We start from the raw sequence: 27,276 nt of genomic DNA, 5'->3' as shown, positions 1-27,276 counted from the left end.
TTAGGCCATCTATACCAAGCTCCACCAGCATTGAAATTAATAATAATTTTTAGCTGCATCTAGCTCGGAAAATAATTTTGGGCATAGTAGCAGTGTGTGGTACTCATTGTATTAGGCCATCTATACCAAGCTCCACTAGCTTTGAAATTAATAATAATTTTTAGCTGCATCTAGCCTGGAAAATAATTTTGGGCCTGTAGCAGTGTGTGGTACTCATTCTATTAGGCCATCTATACAAAGCTCGACCAACTTTGAAATTAATAATAATTTTTAGCTGCATCTAATCCGGAAAATAATTTTGGGCATAGTAGCAGTGTGTGGTACTCATTGTATTAGGACATCTATACCAAGCTCCACCAGCTTTGAAAATAATAATAATTTTTAGCTGCATCTAGCCCGGAAAATAATTTTGGGCCTGTAGCAGTGTGTGGTACTCATTCTGTTAGGCCATATATACTAAGCTCCACCAGCTTTGAAATTAATAATAATTTTTAGCTGCATCTAGACCGGAAAATAATTTTGAGCCTGTAGCAGTATGTGTTAATCATTGTATTAGGCCATCTATACCAAGCTCCACCAGCTTTGAAATTAATAATAATTTTTAGCTGCATCTAGCCCGGAAAATAATTTTGGGCATAGTAGCAGTGTGTGGTACTCATTGTATTAGGCCATCTATACCAAGCTCCACCAGCTTTTAAATTAATAATAATTTTGAGCTGCATCTGGCTCGGAAAATAATTTTGGGCATAGTAGCAGTGTGTGGTACTCATTGTATTAGGCCATCTATACCAAGCTCCACCAGCTTTGAAATTAATAATAATTTTTAGCTGCATCTAGCCTGGAAAATAATTTTTGGGCATAGTAGCAGTGTGTGGAACTCATTCTATTAGGCCATCTAAACCAAGCTCCACCAGCTTTGAAATTAATAATAATTTTTAGCTGCATCTAGCCCGAAAAATAATTTTGGCCTGTAGCAGTGTGTGGTACTCATTCTATTAGGCCATCTATACTAAGCTCCACCAGCTTTGAAATTAATAATAATTTTTAGCTGCATCTAGCCCGGAAAATAATTTTGGGCATAGTAGCAGTGTGTTGTACTCATTGTATTAGGCCATCTATACCAAGCTCCACCAGCTTTGAAATTAATAGTAATTTTTAGCTGCATCTAGCCTGGAAAATAATTTTTGGCATAGTAGCAGTGTGTGGTACTCATTGTATTAGGCCATCTATGCCAAGCTCCACCAGCTTTGAAATTAATAATAATTTTTAGCTGCATCTAGCCCGGAAAATAATTTTGGGCATAGTAGCAGTGTGTGTGGTACTCATTGTATTAGGCCATTTATACAAAGCTCCCCAAGCTTTGAAATGAATAATTTTTAGCTGCATGTAGCCCGAAAAATAATTTTGGGCATAGTAGCAGTGCGTGGTACTTATTGTATTAGGACATCCATACCAAGCTCCACCAGCTTTGAAATTAATAATAATTTTTAGCTGCATCAAGCCCGGAAAATAATTTTGGGCCTGTAGCAGTGTGTTGTACTCATTCTATTAGGCCATATATACTAAGCTCCACCAGCTTTGAAATTAATAATAATTTTTAGCTGCATCTAGCCCGGAAAATAATTTTGGACCTGTAGCAGTGTGTGTTAATCATTGTATTAGGCCATCTATACCAAGCTCCACCAGCTTTGAAATTAATAATAATTTTTAGCAGCATCTAGCCCGGAAAATAATTTTTGGGCATAGTAGCAGTGTGTGGTACTCATTGTATTAGGCCATCTATACCAAGCTCCACCAGCTTTGAAATTAATAATAATTTTTAGCTGCATCTAGCCCGGAAAATAAATTTGGGCATAGTAGCAGTGTGTGGTACTCATTGTATTAGGCCATCTATGCCAAGCTCCACCAGCATTGAAATTAATAATAATTTTTAGCTGCATCTAGCCCGGAAAATAATTTTGGGCATAGTAGCAGTGTGTGGTACTCATTGTATTAGGCCATCTACAAAAAGCTCCACCAGCTTTGAAATTAATAATAATTTTTAGCTACATCTAGCCCAGAAAATAATTTTGGGCCTGTAGCAGTGTGTGGTACTCATTCTATTAGGCCATCTATACTAAGCTCCACCAGCTTTGAAATTAATAATAATTTTTAGCTGCATCTAGCCCGGAAAATAATTTTGGGCCTGTAGCAGTGTGTGGTACTCATTCTATTAGGCCATCTATACCAAGCTCCACCACCTGTGTATGTAATAAAATTGTTTACTGCTTCTAACCCAGCCAATCCTTTTGGGCTAGTACCACAGTTTGGCCACTCAGCTCTGCTTGGTTTACATCCATCGTTTTTTGTGCAAACAACTACAGAGTTGTCAATTAGTTAACCACCAAAATGAGTGGCAAAATGCCTGCTGCTGGTGGAAAGGGGAATAGGCGTGTTGGGAAGGGAAAAAAAGATTGTGTCCGTGGGGTAGGTGTTAAAGCAACAGTAACATCTGCAGAAGAAAGACCATCTTCCAGCCAAACTAAGATGTCTACTTCTTTTCGTGGACAATGTGATCTGATCCCTTTCTTAATGCCACGCCCATCGCTACAAATTCCAGATGAGGCACAAAAACAGCAGGTGCTTTAACGGATATCAAGTGCTCCTTTAAGTGGGCTCTCCTCCACCTCAACTTCAACATCACAAATACTCCAGTCCTCAGAGGTGTCACCCCAATCGCACTTGCTTCCTCACAGCTCCCAAGTCTCTAGCTGCCCTTCTGAGTATGGGGTAGCACAGATGGTTGAGTCTGCAGAGCTGTTTACTCATACTATAGCCTGGGAATCAGAGGTCAGCTCCAGAGCTTCTGTGAATCCAGATGAGGAAATGATCTGCACTGATGCCCAGAATCTTTATGAGTCGGATCCAGGACCAGATGAAGAAGGTTCTGAGCATAATGTAGACCCTCGTTCCCAAACTGTAACTCCTGTTGGTGGAGACAATGATGAAGACGATGATGAGACTCAAATACCTGATTGGAGCGACAACTTGAGTTTTCGGTCAGGGCAGGAAGAGGTTGGCTCTGAGGACGACGGGTATGAGAACACACAGGGTGATGACAAGGTTGGAGATCCCACTTACTGTCAACCCACAGTCAGCCAGTCGATGAGGTCAGCAGAGGAGGTGGAGGAGGATGCTAGTGACGACGAGGTTAGGTTGCGCCTTCCTGGACAGAGACGTAGTGCTGGAAGCACGTCAACAACTGCATCCTCAAACACAACTGTGCCTCTGCCACAAGTCGCGGTGGCTCTACAGGTCGCATGGGTGCTAAGCCTTGCATAGCCTGGGCATTTTTTCAGATCGATAAGGATGACCCAACTTGTGTTATCTGTAACATTTGCCATCAAAAGCTAAGTAGAGGCCTAAAAATTCATAGTTTGAGTACTTCATGCATGAACCGTCACATGGATATGAAGCATAAGTTGCAGTGGGAAGCTCACTGTGCTACAATGCGGCCTAGCGGGCCGGGCCATCCACCGTCTGCCCCATCTTGTGCATCCGCGGCCTCTTCATCCTCTGTGACTGGGGGGACAGCAGTCACACATGTTTTTGGATGCAGACCTGCCAACTCTTTACCCGCAACAGCCAGTGTGATTGGCAGGTCATCATTTCATTTGGAAGTGGAAACACCAGCTGGTGTTGAGCGCTCTCCGACATCTAGAGCAACACCTTTGGATCAAGGCAACCTAACTTTTCCGCCTGCATCTTCCTCGCAGACCGGCAGTTTGCCGGGGACACCCTACTCAACCCCGTCTAAGCACAACAGCAAGCCCTCGGTCCCACAGATGTGGACAAGTAAAAGACCATTTCCTCCTAGCCATGAGAAAGCTAAGAGGTTGAATTTCACAATCTGCAAGCTCTTGGCTACAGAAATGCTGCCTTTCCGCCTGGTGGACACAGAGGATTTTCGAGACCTTATGTCCGTCGCAGTGCCCCAGTACCAGATGCCCAGTCGACACTACTTCTCAAAGAAAGTTGTGCCTGTGCTCCACCAGCATGTCGCGCACAACATCACCGCTTCTTTGAGAAACTGTGTGTGTGACAGGGTGCATTTCACCACAGACACTTGGACGAGTAGGCATGGACAGGGGCATTACATGTCGCTGACTGGGCACTGGGTAACTATGGTGAAAGCAGGACAAGGGGCTGCTGTCCAAGTCTTGCCGTCCCCACGAGTTGTGCGTCAATCCTCTTTATCTTGAAGTTCCTCCACTGCCTCTGCCTCCTCAACCTCCTCTCGGTCCTCCACCTGCACCCAAAGCCTGTCGGGTAATGCCACCCGCTTTCTAACTGTGCAGAAGGAATCCTGCACACCTCCTTACTATGCTGGCAGCAGGGCTCAACGTCATCAGGCGGTTTTTACTTTGAAATGTCTGGGAAATGTGAGTCACACAGCTGAGGAGTTGTGGTCAGCTCTGGAGAACCAGTTTCATGAATGGTTGTCTCCACTGGACCTGCAACCAGGGAAGGCCGTGTGCGACAATGCTGCAAACCTGGGTGCGGCCCTTCACCGGGGCAATGTCACACACGTGCCTTGTATGGCTTACGCGTTGAACCTGGTTGTCCAGAAATTTTTAGCCCACTATCCCTGACTAGATGGCCTTCTGCAGAGGGCAGGGTCGCTGTGAGCTCACTTCCGCCGTTTGCATCCCGCAGCTCAGCGACTTACATCTCTATAGAAGTCATTGGGCCTGCCACTTCACCGGCTAAAATGCGATGTGCCGACACGGTGGAATAAAACTCTGCACGTGTTGCAGCGACTGTGGCAGCACCGACAAGCCCTGGTGCAATAAGTTGTAACGTATAGCCTGGGCCAACGAGATCCAGAGGTGGGGCAAATCACGCTGGAGTAGTGGTTTCAGATCAGGGACCTATGCACCCTTCTGCACAGTTTTGAAATGGCGACAAAGATGTTTAGTGCTGACGATGCCATTATCAGCATGACTATTCCGGTGACTTACATGCTGGAGCACATGTTAAACAGAATTCGGAGTCAGGTGGTGGGACAAGAGGAGGTGAAGGAAGTAGAGGAGGAGGAGTTGTATGCGGAAGGGCTAACATCTGCAAGGTCCAGACGGTCGGCAGCACTAAGGCGGCAGGCATGGGAGGGTGGGGGAGAGGGATTAACCAGGGCGCATGGTAGCAGACAAACTGTTGAGGAAGGTGCAGGAGCGGAGGAAGAACTGGAGGACGTACTGACGATGGGCATGGAAGACTCATCAGATGAGGGAGACCTTGATGACATTTCTGTTGTGCGAGGTTGGGGGGAGAGGGCAGAGGAAGGAAGCATGATTCTTACCTCGCCACCAACACAACAGGGACTTTGTGCTCCTGGATGCGCAAGACACATGAGTGCCTTCTTGCTGCACTACCTGCAACATGACCCTCGGATTTTCAAAATAAGAAATTATCCTGACTACTGGGTTGCCACAGTCTTAGATCCCCGGTACAAAAGTCAATTTGCAGAAATTATTACTGCCATAGAAAGGGATTCACGCATGCAGGAGTATCTGCAGAGACTGTTGCAAAATCTCACATGTGCCTTCCCACAAAACACCAGTGGTGCACGTAGTGAATCTCACAGTTCTAACTTGCCAACAGTGGGACTGTCGAGTCTTCAGCACTCAAACCATAACAGAAACACAGTATCTGCTGGTAACAGCAATTTTGTGCAATCATTTCACCACTTTTTTAGCCCATCCTTTGCAAGGCCACAGGAGACAAGAAGTCTGACACATAGTCAACGCCTAGAGACGAGGGTACAGGAGTATCTCCAAGTGAACATCGAAGCCATGACTCTGTCATTGGACCCTTGCTCATTTTGGGCTTCCAATCTGGAAAAATGGCCTGAGCTCGCCACTCACGCCTTGGAGATCTTGTCGTGCCCCGCAGCCAGCCTTCTCTCTGAATGTGTGTTCAGCGCTGCTGGTAGTGTGCTGACAGATAAGCGCATGCGGCTGTCCACTGAGAATGTAGACAGACTCACGTTCATAAAGATGAACAAATCATGGATCCGCAAGGACTTTTCTACCCCTGTGTCATCCTGGGGAGAGTAAAAGCTTGAGGATTTGGTAAAATCACCTCACCAACTGTTTTAAGCAACTCTGGGGCAATTGATGCCACTTAAGTGGTGTCTGTGCCACAAATTTTTGGAAAAAATGGAGACTCTTTTTGGAGTCCCCTTGCTGTGTTTTACGTGACATTGGCATCGTCAATTACAGGTGGGTTGGGTTTCCCCCTCCCTTTTAACCGTAAGAAACTACATACACTATGGCTTGGGGTAACACAGATGGTTGAGTCTGAAGAGCTTTTTACTCAGAGGTCTGCTCCAAAGCTTCAGTGTCTGCTAGTCAGCATAGTAGCCCAGCTGTGAAGCAAGCTGCACCGCCTGTGTATCTAATAATAAATTTTAACTGCATCTAGCCTAGGCAGACTGTGGGGGACCCCCAACCAAACCCAGACGCTCAGCCCCCCTACCGCCCCCCTTTCATTGACAATAAAATCATGTAACTCTTACAACTGGATGGGTGAGGATCGGTCACAGCTTTATTAACTGTTTATACTCAAGACATTAGAAAGGCATTTTATTTCTAAAATAATTCTACTTGTTGCAGCATGCCCTGTCTCTCCACATCGGCAAGTTGGCCAAGAAGTGTAACTCTCCAACATGTCCTTTCTATTTCCAGGCCACGGAGGATCCTGCGTACTCATATGCAGGACTCTGACCCCCATCCATCACTCTTAACGCTTGCTCCACTCGGTCCTGGAGTCCTGACAGAAATATGTCCAGTCCAATATCCATTAAGTGAATACCGTCGGGCCGTATGAGGCCTGCTTTATTTCCTTCCAGTTGTCGGTGTCGTATCACTACACCGCCTCTGTCTCTTATAAATTTTGCCATACAAATATTTATTAGGCGCCTTGTCCGTTCAATGGCCGTGATGTCTCGGGCACCTTGCCATACCGCTCTCAGCACAATCTCTGACCATACTATAGTTATTTTTGTGAAAAATTCTCTGAAGCGCTCAGTGTCTAGTTTCATTATTGACATTAGTTATGCGCTCTTGTGATAACCTATATCGTTTCCCCCGGCCTGTATAACTAAGATGACGGGACCTCTTGCCTCTCTCCCTACCTTGATTACCTCCATTAGTACCTGTGGCCATTGCAGGCCTCTAATACCTTTCCAGTTGAAATATGTGTTATGAAACTCAAATTTCCTCCCGCCTGGGCGGACTTTCGCCCTTTTTTCTGCACAATATATATACGAGTGGCCTATCACCCACACTGTTGGCTTAGTGTCACCTGTAAAAGAAACAAACCACGTTAGGATAACAAGTCCGGTCTTATGTATCTCGCCAAACACGTGGATCGCCATCTCCCTATCCTCTGAACTTCCTTTTCTGACAGTCCTGCTCTTGCTGCTTCCGTGGCCGCGCCTATGTGGAATGAGTGTGTCCCATAATCTTTTGGGTGGTTCCCTGCCGATGTTAGGCATTTATTAAATATAGCTTGGAACTGGTATCTTGATAATGGCGTTCCATCAATGTGTGATAGGAAGAAATTACTTTGTGATCTGATGGTTATATATGTTTTTACTATTGTTACTCGACTCAGCATACCGTTTGTGGGTTGTAGAAGTACCCAAGTGCCCCTGCACTCCCTCGATTTGCGTATGCGTAGACGTATTGCATTATTGGCTATGACTACGTACTGGTGTAATAAGCCTCCACTGGTGGTAATTTTGGATTTAGGGACTAATTCGCTTATGCATAGCGCCCCGAAGAAGGCGATCGCAAATGCAGTAGACAGTAGTGTTGCTTCGAATTGTGAGTGTCATGTTAATGGTGTTAGGGATATGATGTGAGAAATCAGTTTTAGTGACACGGGATGGGACGTCCACACTCCTGACTTGGCTGACCCCTTTTCCACACTTTTATGGATTGTCTGATGATCAATCTCTTTGTCACATCTCCCCAATTCAGTAGTTGGAAGTAAAATGCTACTCCAGTCAGCCACCACTGCGCTGACACCCCTGATATGCCCCTCATCATTAGCTGGTGGAGAAATTCTATGGTGACTTGTAATCTGGCTTGTTCACATTGGTCAACCCGTCTGCCTGCTACTAGTCGTGTCCACTCTTCCCATGCCTTACCGTATGCTTGCCACATCGACGGGGCAACTGAAGCTCTGATTAATGGCATCAACTATTCGCCACTAGATACCATAGGGAGGCTAGGCAACTGTTGCCCGATGGGTGGGCGTTGGGGAGGAGCTCTGTGAAAATCTGCCAATTGAATTGTGATAAAGCATTAGCAGCAGCGTTAGACCCCTCAGCATCGTGGCTAGCGCGGACCCATACATTGTGTTTTAGGCACAGGAATGCTAGCCAGCGTAGTAGGCCTAGCACTGGGAGAGACGATGATGCCATATTATTAATGAAGTGCGCTAGGCTGGTGTTTTTTGTTATGAAGCGTATATTTTTGTTAGCCAGGCACGCGACCCATATTTCTATTGCTACCACTATTGAAAACAGTTCCAGGACTGTCTGTTTTTTTGTCAGCACTTGTTCTGCACAATACGGAGGCCATAAGCTTGTGCACCATTGGTTATTTAGTATCGCTGCATATCTGCCAGATTCTGCCGCCCCGGTGAATAATCTTAGTTCAATGTTGGACTGTTCTGCTGACATAAATAACGTGTGACCGTTGAATGATTATAAGAAGGTTTTCCACACCTCTAAGTCCGCCCGTAGAAGCCTGCGGATTCTGATTGTATGACTCGGTTTAGATACCCATTTTGTTGTGGGTGATAAATGAAGAGAAAAAACCCTTCCGACTGGCATCACCCGGCTCGCAAACACGAGGAGACCTAGTAATACTTGCATCTGCTGTAGTGTTACTTTCCATACTGCGCAAAAAACCTAGATAAGGTGTAATGTTTGCTATTTTTTCCCATGGGAGGCGGAACAACCTTGCTGTGGTGTCGATTTCGATGCCTAAGAACGATATCTTTGTTGTGGGGCCTATGTTTTTGGTTGGGCATAATGGGACTCCAAACCGACGGGAGATGTTTGTGAATTCGTTGAGCAAGGGGCAGCGAAAGTGGATGACCAATTGCCACTGCCCGCAGAGGGGCCACCACAGTCAGTCATTTAGTATAGAGTCTACCAATACTTTGGGCATAGTAGCCCAGCTGCGAAGCAAGCTGCACTGCCTGTGTATCTAATAAGAATTTTTTACTGCATGTAACCCAGCCAATCATTTGATAGTATTGCTAGTAGCAGAGTCGCATGGGCTCTAAACCTTTGCATAGCCTGGGCATTTTTTGAGATGTCTAAGGATGACCCAACTCATGTTATCTGTAACATTTGTCACCAAAAGCTAAGTAGAGGCCAAAAAAACAATAGTTTGAGTACTTTATGCTTGAACCGTCACATGGATATGAAGCATAAGTTGCAGTGCGAAGCTCACTGTGCTACAATGCGGCCTAGCGGGCCGGTCCAACCACCATCTGCCCCACCTGTGTCCTCCTGGGGAGACTAAAAGCTTTAAGATTTTGGAAAATCACCTCACCAACCATTTTAAGCAACTCTGGGACAATTGATGCGCCTCAAGTGGTGTCTGTGCCACAATTTTTGGAAAAAATGGAGACTCTTTTTGGAGACCCCTTGCTGTGTTTTACATGACGTTGGCATCGTCAATTCCAGGTGGGTCGGGTCTCTACCCCCCCTTTTAACCATAAGAAAGTACATACACTATGGCTTGAGGTAACACAGATGGTTGAGTCTGAAGAGCTGTTTACTCATACTATAGCCTGGGAATCAGAGGTCTGCTGCAAAGCTTCAGTGTCTGCTAGTCAGCGGAGCAGCCACCACCTGTAGATCTAATTACAAATTTTTAACTGCATCTAGCCCAGGCAATACTTTGGGCCTAGTAGCAGTGTCTGCTAGTAAGCGGATTATCCCAGCTGTTAAGCAAGCTACACCACCTGTAGTTTGGACACTTAACACTTAATTTTTTCAAAGGAAATGCTTCGGGCCCCCGGGACACTCAGTGAAGAGCATCGGGGGAGGCACCCCAAGGCACAGGGGCTGGGACTGGCGGTAGGACGGCTTGCGGTGGACCGCCAAGCTCGATCCTTATAAAAGCTTTTAACTACAGCAGCTTTAGTGGATGCTACTGGAGCTGGAATTACCGCGGCTGCTGGTATCAGACTTGCCCTCCAATAGATCCTTGTAAAAGGATTTAAAGTGTACTCATTCAAATTAGAGAGAAAATTTAAATTACAGAGCTTAGACCTGCCTCCACCGCGGGGGGGCTGGACCCACCAGCGGACAGGCACCAGTATCGGGAGAGGGGGGCTGGCCGTCAGGGTCCACCGCAGCTCTGGCACAAACCCAGCGACACGGAGGTCGCACGGGCAGGAACGATGGACTGGCCTTGTCGGCTTCTCACTTTTTTGGTTTTAGAAGGGCATGACATGCTTATATCTGTGTCTCCCCCTCCTTTTACTCCTCCACCTCTTTCTTTTCGCATGACTATATATCACTTTTCCATGTGTTAGTTGTGTCTTCTGAGCAGTTTGTCAGGTTTTGGACACCTTTGAAGGTGCTTTCTATGTGTTTCTATGTGTTTTTGTTTGCCTGCCATTGGTTTTAACGGAGTTCGACGGTGTTCGACGAACAGTTCGACGAACAGTTCGGCGAACATACCGGTGTTCGACGAACCCAACCGAACACGGAAACTACGGGGGTGGCTCAACACTAATCACCAGATTCTCAAAATGACCTACTGGAGTGTTAAAAGCAGTTTTCCATTCATCACCCTCCTTAACTCGTAACAAATTGTATGCCCCCCAGAGATCAATCTTAGAGAACCACTTGGCCCCCACTAACTGGTTAAACAAGTCAGGAATTAATGGCAATGGGTAGGAATCGCGTACGGTAATTTTATTAATTTCACGAAAATCCAGACATGGACGTAAACCCGGGCCCTTTTTTTTAACAAAGAAAAATCCAACTGCCACAGGCGACTTGGAAGGTCTAATGTGACCAGCAGCCAGGCTAGTCTGTATGTACTCCTCCAAGGCCATTCTTTCAGGGATAGTCAGATTAAACTAGCGACTCTTGGGAAGAGTAGCTCCCGGATCAAACTCAATGGCGCAATCATAAACCCTATGAGGAGGTAAAACTTGCGACTCCTCCTCCGAAAAAATCCTCCAAAAATCTTGAATAAGTACAGGTAATTCCAATTTTTCCACAGCGGCAATGCGACCATTACAACATTTATCATAACACTTTGTTGAGCTGATTAGTATATATGTAGCTTACCACGGGCCTAGGTGGTCTGGAGTTGGGACCCGGTCCTATTTGTCTACCCTTTTATATGCATTACTTCAACTTTGATATACAGTAAGGTTTTTAATATAGACAGTATAGGTACCGTCCCAATTTAGGGTCACCTTGCCGCTGGTGGGACGGCTTGTATACTTTTTTTGATCAAAAATAGTTCACTAAGTACCCTATATTTATTATGCAACTTTGCTTTACATTTATATATAATGATGGTAGGGTATGAGATATATTTTTGTCTTTTGTAGGTTTTGCTTCTTTTTGCTAGTGTGAACATGCTCCTATTTCTTGCATGTCTACCATCTTAGACCTCAGTTCACATTGCTTGGTTTTTTGTCTTGTTTGCATTCTGTGCAATTTAAGGGTGTGGCATCCCCTTTGTTGAGCTGATTAGTATATATGTAGCTTACCACGGGCCTAGGTGGTCTGGAGTTGGGACCCGGTCCTATTTGTCTACCCTTTTATATGCATTACTTCAACTTTGATATACAGTAAGGTTTTTAATATAGACAGTATAGGTACCGTCCCAATTTAGGGTCACCTTGCCGCTGGTGGGACGGCTTGTATACTTTTTTTGATCAAAAATAGTTCACTAAGTACCCTATATTTATTATGCAACTTTGCTTTACATTTATATATAATGATGGTAGGGTATGAGATATATTTTTGTCTTTTGTAGGTTTTGACTCTTGGGAAGAGTAGCTCCCGGATCAAACTCAATGGCGCAATCATAAACCCTATGAGGAGGTAAAACTTGCGACTCCTCCTCTGAAAAAATCCTCCAAAAATCTTGAATAAGTACAGGTAATTCCAATTTTTCCACAGCCGCAATGCGACCATTACAACATTTATCATAGCACTTCGGACTCGAAGACTTTATCATATTAGTAGACCAGTCCAGCAAATGGTTGTGCAGTTTTAACCTAGGCAATCCTAGAACGACCGGAGCGGGTAAATTATTTAATACAACCAAGTCCAAAATTTCTTGGTGAAGTCCATTGATAGTGAGGGGAAATGCAGCAACCCTGGGAGTGACAAAGGTTTGGATTTCAATTTAAGTTTTTCCAAAAACCCTTTATCAATCACATTAAGTGTTGAACGACAATCCACAAATACCTGAAATTCAATCAAATTTTCCTGCAAAGTAGTACTCCCTGAAAGAAATACTCCTGCAGAGCGTGAACAAGCTATACGTGCGTACCTGACCATTTTTTTTTCTTTACTTAAACGAAGCTCACAAAACTTAATCAAGTGGTCAGCTTTACCACAATAAAGACACAATCCCTCGGCGAGCCTCCAGTCTCTTTCCTGAGAGTGAAGCGACATTGCCCCAATCTCCATCGGTTCTCCGCCGTCTGAGCAGATTTTCTGGGGACTAGGAGCTGGCATAACAAGAGTCTTTACCTCATTCTTCCTAGATCTCAGCCTCCTATCCACACGAACAGCTAATTGTATGGCATCCTGCAGAGTCTCAGGTGCGGGGAATGCAATTAGCAAATCCTTAACCCTTTCACTCAGACCAGCAAGAAATAGACATTTCAGAGCAGGATCATTCCATTTGACTTCTGAAGCCAATCTTCTAAAGTGTGTGTAATATTTTTCAACATCACCTGACCCCTGATTCAAACGCCTGAGTTCAGCCTCAGCAGATAAGATTCGATCAGGATCATCATATAATAGACCCATAGCAGAAAAAAATTCTTCTACCGACCTTAAGCATGGATCATTAGGTTGGAGAGAAAAGGCCCACCCTTGTGGTTCATTGCGCAAAAGTGACATAATAAAACCAATGCGCTGTGATTAGTGTTGAGCGAGCACTAAAATGCTCGGGTGCTCGATGCTCGGGCCGAACTCACCGTGATACTCAAGTGCTCGACCCGAGCAACGAGCCCCATGTTAGACTATGGGAGACCTGAGCATTTTTGCGGCGGCACCCCCGGCAGTCAGTAGAAAGCCTAAAAAGTGCCCAAAACGATAGTGACAGTGCTCAAAAGACATGGGGACAGCATGGGCATCGCCCCAGGAAGCATTTCTGACCCCCAGGTCACTGCTGTCAACAACGTGGTCAGAGGTATTAAGCCACTTTTACGGGCTCACAATAAAACGTTCAAAAACTAAACTGAAACGGTTTTCCTGTGAAATATGTTAAGGCTTTCCAGGGTAAAGACTTGTGTATAAGGTAAAATAAATAACCAAAAACAAAAATACTCCTCCACACCTTGGGCTATGTTCACAAGTAGCATTTTTTATGCGTTTTTGCACTTTTGTATTGCTTTTAACCGTGACAAATGCATTCACTGGGAAATGTCATTTTAACATTTTACAATCTTATCTGGCCATGTGCTGTGTGACACAAGCATACAGTGCTGAAAAGACATGGGAACAGCATGGGGAAGACCCCTGGAAGCATCTCTGACACCCAGGTCACTGCCTAATAGTGTGCCCATCAGAAGTGATCCTTTCCGCATCAGAAGATGCAGATTTGCAACTATCCCCGTGCAAGTCCTTGTCCCAGGGCAGTGCTCAATTGTACCTCCCCCATTCTGTGCAATGAAAGCGCAAGTATGCAGCCTGCCACCCACCCAACCCCAGGCTGCAATACCATATGGCTAGCTTGCACTTGAAATGGGGCCTTTTAGCTTGGAGGAGGCCGAAGCTGGCCACTACCTCATGGCTGCTTCGGCAGCGAGGTATCCATACTCAGTCCCCAGCCGCCTGGCAGCCGGGTGTCCACGCTCAGTCCCCAGCTGCCAGGGGGCGGCCGGGTGTCCATACTTGGTCCCCAGCCGCCCCGCGGCCGGGTGTCCACACATGGTCCCCAGCCGCCTGGGGGTGGTCGGGTGTCAATAAACGGTCCCCAGCCGCCCTATTTCTCCTGGGAACTTCCCCCACACTTTTCTTAGCCTGTCCTGCTTTAGGGCAGCATTGGACCAGCCCACCAGAGAACCAGACTCCTCCGGTGGTCCCTGGCTTCTCCATCAGGGGAGTTGAGAGTGCCAAGGTGAGGAGCATGATGATGATGATAGAAGTTAGCATCTGCTTTGCTTTCTTGGAATGCAAGCGTAAGTGTGCAACCTGCCACCCACCCACCCCCAGGCTGCAATGCCATACTGCTAGCTTGCACTTGAAATGGGGCCTCTTAGTTTAGAGGAGGCCGAAGCTGGCCACTACCTCATGGCTGCTTCGGCAGCGAGGTATCCATACTCAGTCCCCAGCCGCCCGGCGGCCATTTGTCCACGCTCGGTACCCAGCTGCCAGGGGGTGCCCGGTTGTCCATACTCGGTCCCCAGCCGCCCCGTGGCCGGGTGTCCACACACGGTCCCCAGCCGCCTGGGGGCGGCCGGGAGTCCATAAACGGTCCCCAGCCACCCCTATTTCTCCTGGGAACTTCCCCCACACTTTTCTTAGCCTGGCCTGCTTTAGGACAGCATTGTACGAGCCCACCAGAGGACCAGACTCCTTCGGTGGGCCCTGGCTTCTCCATCAGGGGAGTTGAGAGAGCCAAGGTGAGGAGCATGATGATGATGATAGAAGATAGCATCTGCTTTGTTTTCTTGGAATGCAAGCGTAAGTGTGCAACCTGCCACCCACCCACCCCCAGGCTGCAATACCATACTGTTAGCTTGCACTTGAAATGGGGCCTTTTAGTTTGTAGGAGGCCGAAGCTGGCCACTACCTCATGGCTGCTTCGGCAGCGAGGTATCCATACTCAGTCCCCAGCCGCCCGGCGGCCGGGTATCCACGCTTGGTCCCCAGCCGCCAGGGGGCGGCCGGGTGTCCATACTCGGTCCCCAGCCGCCCCGCAGCCGGGTGCCCACACTCGGTCCCCAGCCGCCTGGGGGCGGCCGGGTGTCCATAAACGGTCCCCAGCCACCCCTATTTCTCCTGTCAACTTCCCCCACATTTTTCTTACCTGGCCTGCTTTAGGGCAGCATTGGACGAGCCCACCAGAGAACCAGACTCCTCCGGTGGGCCCTGGCTTCTCCATCAGGGGAGTTGAGAGTGCCAAGGTAAGGAGCATGATGATGATAGTAGTTAGCTTCTGCTTTGTTTTCTTGGAATGCAAGCGCATGTATGTAGTAGCGGCTAGGCCTGAGGTGGTCAGCGTTTTGGCACATATCCTACCTCCTCCGAGGATTGCTGGATGTTTTCCTGCTACTATCCCTGTTCTATGACTCCCATTAAAACAAAGCTTCAGGTGATGAATGATGGATGAGGTAGTGGCAAAGGAGAAAGAGCAGGAGGAACAGGGACCATTCACATCAATATCAGGCCAGTCAACCACACATGTCTTGTAGGATATGTTTCTGCACCAAAAGGAGCGGTTCAGCTACACAGTTATAGGGCATGCAGTGAGTGCAATGCCTATCAAAAATTTCGAGGCACTCCAATGCCCCTTGGAAGAGACATGGAGGTCAGAGGGCCTTAACTAAACCGTTTTTTCCATTTATATCAACTGGGTCTCCTGTGCACTGTTGGCCTAAGCAGTGAATGGAAGGCTTTCCAAAAATTATGAGGAACTGCAATGCCCCTTGAAATAGACGTGGATTACAGCATACTAAAAACCTTCTACCCATTATTGGGGAGTGGATCTCTCTTAGTGTTCGCCTATGTATTGAAAAGCAAAAGCTGACTAAAATTAGGAGGAAATGCAATGCCCGTTGGAAGAATGGTGGAGGCCGCAGTGGAATAAAAGACAATATCAATGCCCCTTGTAAAAGAGGCGGAGGTCGCATTAGCTTAACAAGACGGTTTTAATGCCCCTTTGAAGAGACATGGAGGTCGCAGTAGCTTAACAAGATGGTTTTAATGACCCTTGGAAGAATGGTGGGGGTCGCAGTGGAATAAAAAGACAATATCAATGCCCCTTGGAAAAGTGGAGGATGTCACAGTAGCTTAACAAGGCGGTTTTAATGCCCCTTGAAAGAGACGTGGAGGTCGCAGTAGCTAAATAAGATGGTTTTAATGCCCCTTGGAAGAGATGTGGATGTCGCAGTAGCTTAACAAGACGGTTTTAATGCCCCATGAAAAAGTGGTGGAGGTCGCAGTAGCTTAACAAGACGGTTTTAATGCCCCTTGGAAGAATGGTGGAGGTTGCATTGGAATAAAAAGACAACATCAGTGCCCCTTGGAAAAGTGGTGGAGGTCGCAGTAGCTTAACAAGACGGTTTTAATGCCCTTGGAAGAGACGTGGAGGTTGCAGTAGCTTAACAAGACGGTATTAATGCTCCTTGGAATAGACGTGGAGGTCGCAGTATCTTAACAAGACGGTTTTAATGCCCCTTGGAAGAATGGTGGAGGTCGCAGTGGAATAAAAAGACAATATCAATGCCCCTTGGAAAAGTGGTGGAGGTCGCAGTAGCTTAACAAGACGGTTTTAATGCCCCTTGGAAGAGATGTGGAGGTCGCAGTAGCTTAACAAGACGGTTTTAATGCACCTTGGAAGAGACAAGGAGGTCGCAGTAGCTTAACAAGACGGTTTTTATGCCCATTGGAAGAATGGTGGAGGTTGCAGTGGAATAAAAAGACAATATCAATGCCCCTTGGAAAAGTGGTGGAGGTCGCAGTAGCTTAACAAGACGGTTTTAATGCCCCTCGGAAAAGTGTTGGAGGTCGCAGTAGCTTAACAAGACGGTTTTTATGCCCCTTGGGAGAATGGTGGAGGTCGCAGTTGAATAAAAAGACAATATCAATGCCCCTTGGAAAAGTGGTGGAGGTCGCAGCAGCTTTACAAGATGGTTTTAATGCCCCTTGGAAGAGACGTGGAGGTTGCAGTAGCTTAACAAGACAGTTATAATGCCCCTTGGAAGAGACGTGGAGGTCGCAGTAGCTTAACTAAATGGTTTTAATGTACCTTGGAAGAGACTTGGAGGTCACAGTAGCTTAACAAGACGGTTTTAATGCCCCTTGGAAGAGAAGTGGAGGTCTCAGTAGCTTAACATGATGGTTTTAATGCCCCTTGGAAGAATGATGGAGGACGCAGTGGAATAAAAAGACAATATCAATGCCCCTTGGAAAAGTGGTGGAGGTCGCAGTAGCTTAACAAGATGGTTTTAATGCCTCTTGGAAGAGACGTGGAGGTTGCAGTTGTTTAACAAGACGGTATTAATGCTCCTTGGAATAGACGTGGAGGTCGCAGTAGCTTAATTAGACGGTTTTAATGCCCCTTGGAAGAGACGTGGATGTGGCAGTAGCTTAACAAAACGGTTTTAATGCCCCTTGGAAAAGTGGTGGAGGTCGCAGTAGCTTAACAAGACGGATTTAATACCCCTTGGAAAAATGGTGGAGGTCGCAGTAGCTTAACAAGATGGTTTTAATGCCCCTTGGAAGAGAAGTGGAGGTCGCAGTAGCTTAACAAGACGTTTTTAATGCCCCTTGGAAGAGACGTGGCGGTCGCAGTAGCTTAACAAGACGTTTTTTATGCCCCTTGGAAGAATGGTGGAGATTGCAGTGGAATAAAAAGACAATATCAATGCCCCTTGGAAAAGTGGTGGAGGTCGCAGTAGCTTAACAAGACGGTTTTAATGCCACTTGGTAGAGACGTGGAGGTCGCAGTAGCTTAACACGACGGTTTTAATACCCCTTGGAAAAATGGTGGAGGTCGCAGTAGCTTAACAAGATGGTTTTAATGCCCCTTGGAGGAGACGTGGAGGTCGCAGTAGCTAAACAAGACGGTTTTAATGCCACTTGGTAGAGACGTGGAGGTCGCAGTAGCTTAACAAGATGGTTTTAATACCCCTTGGAAAAATGGTGGAGGTCGCAGTAGCTTAACAAGATGGTTTTAATGCCCCTTGGAAGAGACGTGGAGGTCGCAGTAGCTTAACAAGACGGTTTTAATGCCCCTTGGAAGAGACGTGTCAGTCGCAGTAGCTTAACAAGACGTTTTTTATGCCCCTTGGAAGAATGGTGGAGATTGCAGTGGAATAAAAAGACAAAATCAATGCCCCTTGGAAAAGTGGTGGAGGTCGCAGTAGCTTAACAAGACGGTTTTAATGCCACTTGGTAGAGACGTGGAGGTCGCAGTAGCTTAACACGATGGTTTTAATGCCCCTTGGAAAAGTGGTGGAGGTCGCAATACCTTATCAAGATGGTTTTAATGCCCTTGGAAAAGTGGTGGAGGTCGCAGTAGCTTAACAAGACGGTTTTAATGCCCCTTGGAAGAATGGTGGAGGTCGCAACGGAATAAAAAGACAATATCAATGCCCCTTGGAAAAGTGGTGGAGGTCGCATTAGCTTAACAAGACGGTTTTAATGCCCCTTGGAAGAGACGTGGAGGTCGCAGTAGCTTAACAAGACGGTTTTAATGCCCCTTGGAAGAAACGTGGAGGTTGCAGTAGCTTAACAAGACTGTTGTATTGCCCATTGAAAGAGACGTGGAGGTTGCAGTAGCTTAACAAGACGGTTTAATGCCCTTTGGAAGAGACGTGGAGGTCGCAGCATTTTAACAAGACGGTTTTAATTCCCCTTGGAGGAATGGTGGAGGTCGCAGTGGAATAAAAAGACAATATCAATGCCCCTTGGAAAAGTGGTGGAGGTCGCAGTAGCTTAACAAGACTGTTTTAATGCCCCTTGGAAGAGACGCGGAGGTTGCCGTAGCTTAAAATGACAGTTTTAATGCCCCTTGGAAGAGAAGTGGAGGTCGCAGTACCTTAACTAGACGGTTTTAATGCCCCTTGGAAGAGTGGTGGAGGTCGCAGTATCTTAACAAGACGGTTTTAATGCCCCTTGGAAGAATGGTGGAGGTCGCAGTGGAATAAAAAGACAATATCAATGCCCCTTGGAAAAGTGGTGGATGTCACACTAGCTTAACAAGGCGGTTTTAATGCCCATTGAAAGAGACGTGGAGGTCGCAGTAGCTAAATAAGATGGTTTTAATGCCCCTTGGAAGAGACGTGGATGTCGCAGTAGCTTAACAAGACGGTTTTAATGCCCCTTGGAAGAATGGTGGAGGTTGCAGTGGAATAAAAAGACAATATCAATGCCCCTTGGAAAAGTGGTGGAGGTCGCAGTAGCTTAACAAGACAGTTTTAATGCCCCTTGGAAGAGACGTGGAGATCGCAGTAGCTTAAGAAGATGGTTTTCATGCCCCTTGGAAAAGTGGTGGAGGTCGCAGTAGCTTAACAAGACGGTTTTAATGCCCCTTGGAAAAGTGGTGGAGGTCGCAGTAGCTTAACAAGACGGTTTTAATGCCCCTTGGAAGAATGGTGGAGGTCGCAGTGGAAAAAAAAGACAATATCAATGCCCCTGGAAAAGTGGTGGAGGTCGCAGTAGCTTAACAAAACGGTTTTAATGCCCCTTGGAAGAGACGTGGAGGTCACAGTAGCTTAACAAGACGGGTTTAATGCCCCTTGGAAGAGAGGTGGAGGTTGCAGCAGCTTATCAAGACGGTTTAAATGCCCCTTGGAAGAGACGTGGAGGTTGCAGTAGCTTAACAAGATGGTTTTAATGCCCCTTGGAAGAGACGTGGAGGTCTCAGTATCTCAACAAGATGGTTTTAATGCCCCTTGGAAGAATGGTGGAGGTCGCAGTGAAATAAAAAGACAATATCAATGCCCCTTGGAAAGTGGTGGACGTCGCAGTAGCTTAACAAGACCGTTTTAATGCCCCTTGGAAGAGACGTGGAGGTTGCAGTAGCTTAACATGACAGTTTTAATGCCCCTTGGAAGAGACGTGGAGGTTGCAGTAGCTTAACATGACAACTTTAATGCCCCTTGGAAGAGAAGTGGAGGTCACAGTAGCTTAACAAGATGGTTTTAATGCCCCTTGGAAGAGTGGTGGAGGTCACAGTATCTTAACAAGACGGTTTTAATGCCCCTTGGAAGAATGGTGGAGGTCGCAGTGGAATAAAATGACAATATCAATGCCCCTTGGAAAAGTGCTGGAAGTCGCAGTAGCTTAATAAGATGGTTTTCATGCCCCTTGCAAGATCCATGCAGAACAGCATATTAAAAACATTATTCCCATTATTGGGGACTGGGTCTTCCATAGTCTTTGCCTATGCCTTCCAAGCAAAAGCTGCCAAAAATTAGGACGGAGGAACTTGCAATGCTGGTAACACGGTCACCCTGCTGGTATAGTGGTGGTGGAGGCTGAGGATAAGGAGAAGAGCAAAATACAGCTGAAATGAGGAAGAGTATACCCATGTGTGGGTGAGAAGCGGGCATGGGAATACACCTCTCGAAATAACAGTGGATTTGACTTTATGTTACTCTGCTGTCCTTTGGTGGTGATGAGAAGTCTGGCCCAATCCAGCCCTTGTTCATTTTGATAAGGGTCAGCTTTTCAGCATTGTCAGTTGACAGGCGAGTGCGCTTATCTGTTAAAATTTCCCCTAAACTAAAAACACGCTTCGATAACACGCTAGCGACATGGCAGGCCAGGACCTCCAAGGCGTACAGAGTGAGTTCATTCCAAGTGTCCAGCTTGGATACCCAATAATTAAAAGGCATAGAGGAATCACGGAGGACGCTAGTACGGTCGGCAAAGTACTCCCTCACCATCTTTTGAAACTTTCCACTCCTTGTGAGAGTATCCCACGCCTTAGGGCCTGTAAGCTGGGCGGGTCTCAGAAAACTGTCCCAGATTGTCGACAGTGTTCCCCTGCCTCTGCTGGATTGGAGTTGCGTCTCTCTCGCCTGTACGCCTTGGTTGGTCTACGATCTGTGACCTCTGCCGCTTGTGTGTTCAGATGGGAATTTTTTTAACTATTCTGCAGCAAGGGCATTCTGGTACTCCACATTTTTGTAGACCTCTCCACCTCAGGAATAAGAGAGTGAAAGTTCTCCTTGTAGCGGGGGTCTAAAAGTGTCACCAACCAGTAATGACTGTCACCCAACATTTTGACAGCGCGAGGGTCACGGTTAAGGCAGCGTAACATAAAGTCAGCCATGCGTGCCAGACTGGTAACGGGCAAGACTTCCATGTCCTCACCAAGATGATGACTGACCATGCTCTCCTCCTCCTTCTCCCCCTGTCCTCAGGCCACCCACGCTGAACCGACTGTATGACAGTTGTACAGGTACTACCATCTACAGCGCATGATACCAGCTCCTGTTCTTCCTCCTCCTCCTCCTCCTCTCCCTCATTGTCCCCCAATGCACGTTGGGATGAGATGAGGCTGGGCTGTGTGTTATCGCCAATTACGGTTTCTTGATCCATCTCATCAAACTCTGACTGCAATGCCTCCTCTTTAATTCTCTGCAGAGAGTGTTGCAAAAGACAGACAAGTGGGATGCTGATGCTAATGATGGAGTCATCGCCACTCACCATCTTGGTGGACTCCTCAAAGTTTGTCCGGATGGTACTTATGTCAGACATCCAGGTCCACTCCTGAGGTCTTATGTGTGCAGTCTGACCTGAATATCGACGGCCTTGTTGCAGCTGGTACTCCACAACTGCTCTCTTCTGCTCACAAATCCTTTGCAACATGTGGAGGGTAGAGTTCCAAAGTGATGGGACATCACACACCAGTCGGTGTGAAGGAAGCAGCAAACGCTGCTGCAACACAGCAAGGGCGGCAGAAGCTGTAGCCGGCTTCCGAAAATGAGCTTACAGGCGGCATACTTTGAGGAGCAGATCTGGCAACTCGGGGTACAATTTAAGAATCCGCTGAACCACGAGGTTAAGCACATGAGCCAGGCATGGTACGTGTGTGATCTCGCCTCGCCTCAGAGCCGCCACCAGGTTACGGCCATTGTCACACACGACCATGCCTGGATGTAGGTTCAGCAGTGTCAGCCACAGATCTGTCTGCTCTTTCACAGCTGTCCACAACTCACAAGCAGTGTGAGGTTTATCACCTAAGCTTATGAGTTTCAGCACTGCCTGTTGTCGCTTGGCTGAGGCAGTACTGTAGTGCTTCCAGCTTGTAACTGATGTGGTGATATCTGAGATGAACGCTGAACATGAGGAGGAGGATGATGCGCAGGAGCTGTACACTGTGGGGGCAACTCTGACTGACATAGGGCCTGCAATCCTCGGTGTGGGGAGGATGTGTTCCGTCCCAAGGTCCGACTGGTTCCCGGCTTCCACTATGTTTACCCAGTGTGCCGTCAGGGAGATGTACCGTCCCTGGCCACAAGCACTTGTCCACGTGTCCGTTGTCAGGTGGACTCTCCCAGTAACTACGTTGTTGAGGGCACGGCAGAAGTTTTGGGACACGTGCTTGTGTAGTGTGGGAATGGCACACCGGGCAAAATAGTGTCGGCTGGGGACCGAGTACCGAGGGATGGCCACCGCCATAAGGTTGCGGAAGGATTCCATCTCCACCAGCCTAAAAGGCAGCATTTCCAATGCAAGCAGTCGTGGAATGTGCGAATTTAGGACTGTGGCCTGTGGGGCGTTGGCTGCGAATTTGCGCTTTCGTTCAAAGCTCTGGGATGTGGACAATTGAACGCTGCGGTGGGACGTGGACGTGGACGTTGATGCTGTTTCTTGAGAAACTGCCATAACAAGTGAAGACTGAGAGGAGGGGGCATCTTTGCATGCAGTATGGACAGGGGATTGCCTTGAACGCACAACAGGGGGTTCTCTTACATGCATAACAGCGGAAGAAGCAGTGGTGACACCCCCTGACACTGGTCGTGGACCCTGGGGTTCGCCCCACAAAGTCGGGTGCTTTCCTGCCATGTGCCTGATCATGCTGGTGGTGGTCAGGCTGGTAGTTTTGTCACCCCTGCTGATGCTGGCATGGCAGGTGGTACAAATGGCCTTTTTGGGGTTATCAGCAGAGTCTTTAAAAAAATTCCAGACTCTGGAAGATCTACTGGTTGTACTGGCAAAGTCCCTCGTGTTGATGTTATGGGGAACTGTTGCCCGCCTTCTGTGTGCGGCCACCACACTGCTTCTTCCTGCCTGTTGGGTTACTCTGCCTCCCTCCCCCTGTGTGCTGCTGGCCTCGCTCTGCGTGTCCTTCTGCCACGTTGGATCAGTTACTAGATCATCCACCACCTCCTCCTCTTCCACTTGCGCACCACGATCCTCCTCCTCACTTCGTGGCAATTGTGTCTCGTAATCGTCCACCTCTTGTGACAAATTGCCAGCGTCGACTTCCTGTGGCCGTGGCTGTTCAAATATTTGGGCATCGCTACATGGGTTCTCCTCTTCCACCACTTCAAGCGGAGCAGGCGAGGGGCACAAATATGGAAATGGACCAGTGAACAGCTCTTCAGAGTGTCCAAGTGTGGGATCAGTTGCTGTCTGACGACTGTCGGCATGGTGGGAGGAAGCAGTATCAGTGTTAGGGGGAGTATGCGGTCGAGACTCACGGCTACTAAAACTTGACCGTGTGGAAGACAGACCGGAGGTGGTGGTGCCCAGGTAACTGGAAGTATTATCTGCTATCCAATTAATAACCTGTTCACACTGATCAGTTCGCAATTCTGGTGTTGTAGTGTGCTCCCTAGTAATTCGGTCAAGAAGTTGGAGCGAGAAGATGAGGCTGTTGGTTGTGGCACATTTTCACCTTGGCCACGGCACCATCCTCTACACGCACCATCACCAGAACGACCAGGTCCACGTCCCTTGCCACGTGCCTTGCCCATTGTATATGAAGTTAAATAGCTTACACTCGCACTATCAATGGAAAAAGGGTAATAAAAAGACTAGAACCGTGGAAGAGGGAAACCACAGTTCTATTTATCTGGCCTACACCAGACTCTTTTAAGCAGATATATTGGTGTCTGACCAGTCAGGGAGACACTATTACAGTTTTTTTTTACTGCAAAAAATGCCAAAAGCAGGATAATACAGAGATTTGACACGTGGAACTGCAAAAAAACACAGTTCTATTTCTCTGGCCTACACCAGACTCTTTTAAACAGATATATTGGTGTCTGACCATTCAGGGAGACACTATTACAGTTTTTTTCTACAGCAAAAAATGCCAAAAGCAGGATAACACAGAGATTTGACCTGTGGAACTGCAAACCCACAGTTCTATTTATCTGGCCTACACCAGACTCTTTTAAACAGATATATTGGTGTCTGACCAGTCAGGGAGACACTATTACAGTTTTTTTTTACTGCAAAAAATGCCAAAAGCAGGATAATAGAGAGATTAGACCCGTGGAACTGCAAAACCACAGTTCTATTTCTCTGGCCTACACCAGACTCTTTTAAGCAGATATATTGGTGTCTGACCAGTCAGGGAGACACTATTACAGTTTTTTTTTACTGCAAAAAATGCCAAAAGCAGGATAATACAGAGATTTGACCCGTGGAACTGCAAAAAAAAACAGTTCTATTTCTCTGACCTACACCAGACTCTTTTAAACATATATATTGGTGTCTGACCAGTGAGGGAGACACTACTACAGTTTTTTTTACGGCAAAAAGATGCCAAAAGCAGGATAATACAGAGATTTGACCAATGGAACTGCAATACCACAGTTCTATTTCTCTGGCCTACACCAGACTCTTTTAAACAGATATATTGGTGTCTGACCAGTCAGGGAGACACTATTACGTTTTTTTTTACGGCAAAAAATGCCAAAAGCAGGATAATATAGAGATTTGACCCATGGAACTGCAATACCACAGTTATATTTCTCTGGCCTAAACCAGACTCTTTTAAACAGATATATTGGTGTCTGACCAGTCAAGGAGACACTATTACAGTTTTTTTTACGGCAAAAAATGCCAAAAGCAGGATAATACAGAGATTTGACCCGAGGAACTGAAAAACCATAGTTCTATTTCTCTGGCCTACACCAAACTCTTTTAAACAGATATATTGGTGTCTGACCAGTCAGGGAGACACTATTACAGTTTTTTTTTACTGCAAAAAATGCCAAAAGCAGGATAATACAGAGATTTGACCCGTGGAACTGCAAAAAAAACAGTTCTATTTCTCGGACCTACACCAGACTCTTTTAAACAGACATATTGGTGTCTGACCAGTCAGGGAGACACTACTACAGTTTTTTTTACGGCAAAAAATGCCAAAAGCAGGATAATACAGAGATTTGACCCATGGAACTGCAATACCACAGTTATATTTCTCTGGCCTACACCAGACTCTTTTAAACAGATATATTGGTGTCTGACCAGTCAGGGAGACACTATTACAGTTTTTTTCTACCGCAAAAAATGCCAAAAGCAGGATAATACAGAGATTTGACCCATGGAACTGCAAAAAACAGTTCTATTTCTCTGGCCTACACCAGACTCTTTTAAACAGATATATTGGTGTCTGACCAGTCAGGGAGACACTATTACAGTTTTTTTAAGGCAAAATATGCCAAAAGCAGGATAATACAGAGATTTGACCCTTGGAACTGCAAAACAACAGTTCTATTTTTCTGGCCTGCACAATACTCTTTTAAACAGATATATTGGTGTCTGAACAGTCAGGGAGACACTATTACAGTTTTTTTTATGGCAAAAAATGCCAAAAGCAGTATAATAGAGAGATTTGACCCGTGTAACTGCAAAACCACAGTTCTATTTCTCTTTCCAACACCAGACTCTTTTATACAGATATATTGGTGTCTGACCAGTCAGGGAGACACTATTACAGTTTTTTTAAGGCAAAATATGCCAAAAGCAGGATAATACAGAGATTTGACCCGTGGAACTGCAAAACCACAGTTATATTTCTCGGGCCTTCACCAGACTCTTTTAAACAGATATATTGGTGTCTGACCTGTCAGGGAGACACTATTACAGGTTTTTTTATGGCAAAAAATGCCAAATCAGGATATTACAGAAATTTGTCCCGTGGAACTGCGAAACCACAGTTATATTTCTCTGGCCTACACCAGACTCTTTTAAACAGATATATTGGTGTCTGACCAGTCAGGGAGACACTATTACAGTTTTTTTTTACGGCAAAAAATGCCAAAAGCAGGATAATAAAGAGATTTGACCCATGGAACTGCAAAAACCATTTCTATTTCTCTGGCCTACACGAGATCTTTTAAACAGATATATTGGTGTCTGACCAGTCAGGGAGACACTATTACAGTTTTTTTCTACAGCAAAAAATGCCAAAAGCAGGATAACACAGAGGTTTGACCTGTGGAACTGCAAACCCACAGTTCTATTTATCTGGCCTACACCAGACTCTTTTAAACAGATATATTGGTGTCTGACCAGCCAGGGAGACACTATTACAGTTTTTTTTTACGGCAAAAAATGCCAAAAGCAGGATAATAGAGAGATTTGACCCGTGGAACTGCAAAACCACAGTACTATTTCTCTGGCCTACACCAGACTCTTTTAAACAGATATATTGGTGTCTGACCAGTCAGGGAGACACTATTACAGTTTTTTATTATGGCAAAAAATGCCAAAAGCAGGATAATACAGAGATTTGACCCATGGAACTGCAAAAAACAGTCCTATTTCTCTGGCCTACACCAGACTCTTTTAAACAGATATATTGGTGTCTGATGGAGATGAGCGGTGTTCGACTAGAACTGTTCGCCAATCTCAAATTCGAGTTGTTTGGGCGGTGTTCGAGTTGTTCGACGAACCCAAACGATTTGCAAAAATTTCGGCTGTTCGAGGTTATGTTCGATAAGTGTTCGTGCACCAAAAGCGTGTCCTGCATGTCTGGCGCTATTTAGAGCACCAATCATGCAGGGATTGTCTGCCACTCACTGTAATGCCACAGCCATGGTGGTTGTGGCATTACAGTGATTGCCCAAATCGATGGGAACAGTGCTCACAGTGAAACATGGAAAGCCAGAAATTCAGCAGCGGCATACACCGGTACCCGACAATTTAGAACAGAAAGAATAGAGCTTCACACATAGATTAGATAGATAGAAACATGTCAGTCACATATATATGAAGTACAGTGACAGTGTTGCTTACTGTACTTGTCATTTAGTGTAAAGGATTTATTAAAAAAAATAATAGTGTTTTCATGCACCGTCTCT

Source organism: Phyllobates terribilis, unplaced genomic scaffold, assembly GCF_046119375.1.
Source record: "Phyllobates terribilis strain yellow unplaced genomic scaffold, ASM4611937v1 Scaffold_1__5_contigs__length_1240528914, whole genome shotgun sequence".
Taxonomy (NCBI): domain Eukaryota; kingdom Metazoa; phylum Chordata; class Amphibia; order Anura; family Dendrobatidae; genus Phyllobates; species Phyllobates terribilis.
Note: the sequence above shows the minus strand (reverse complement) of the source record.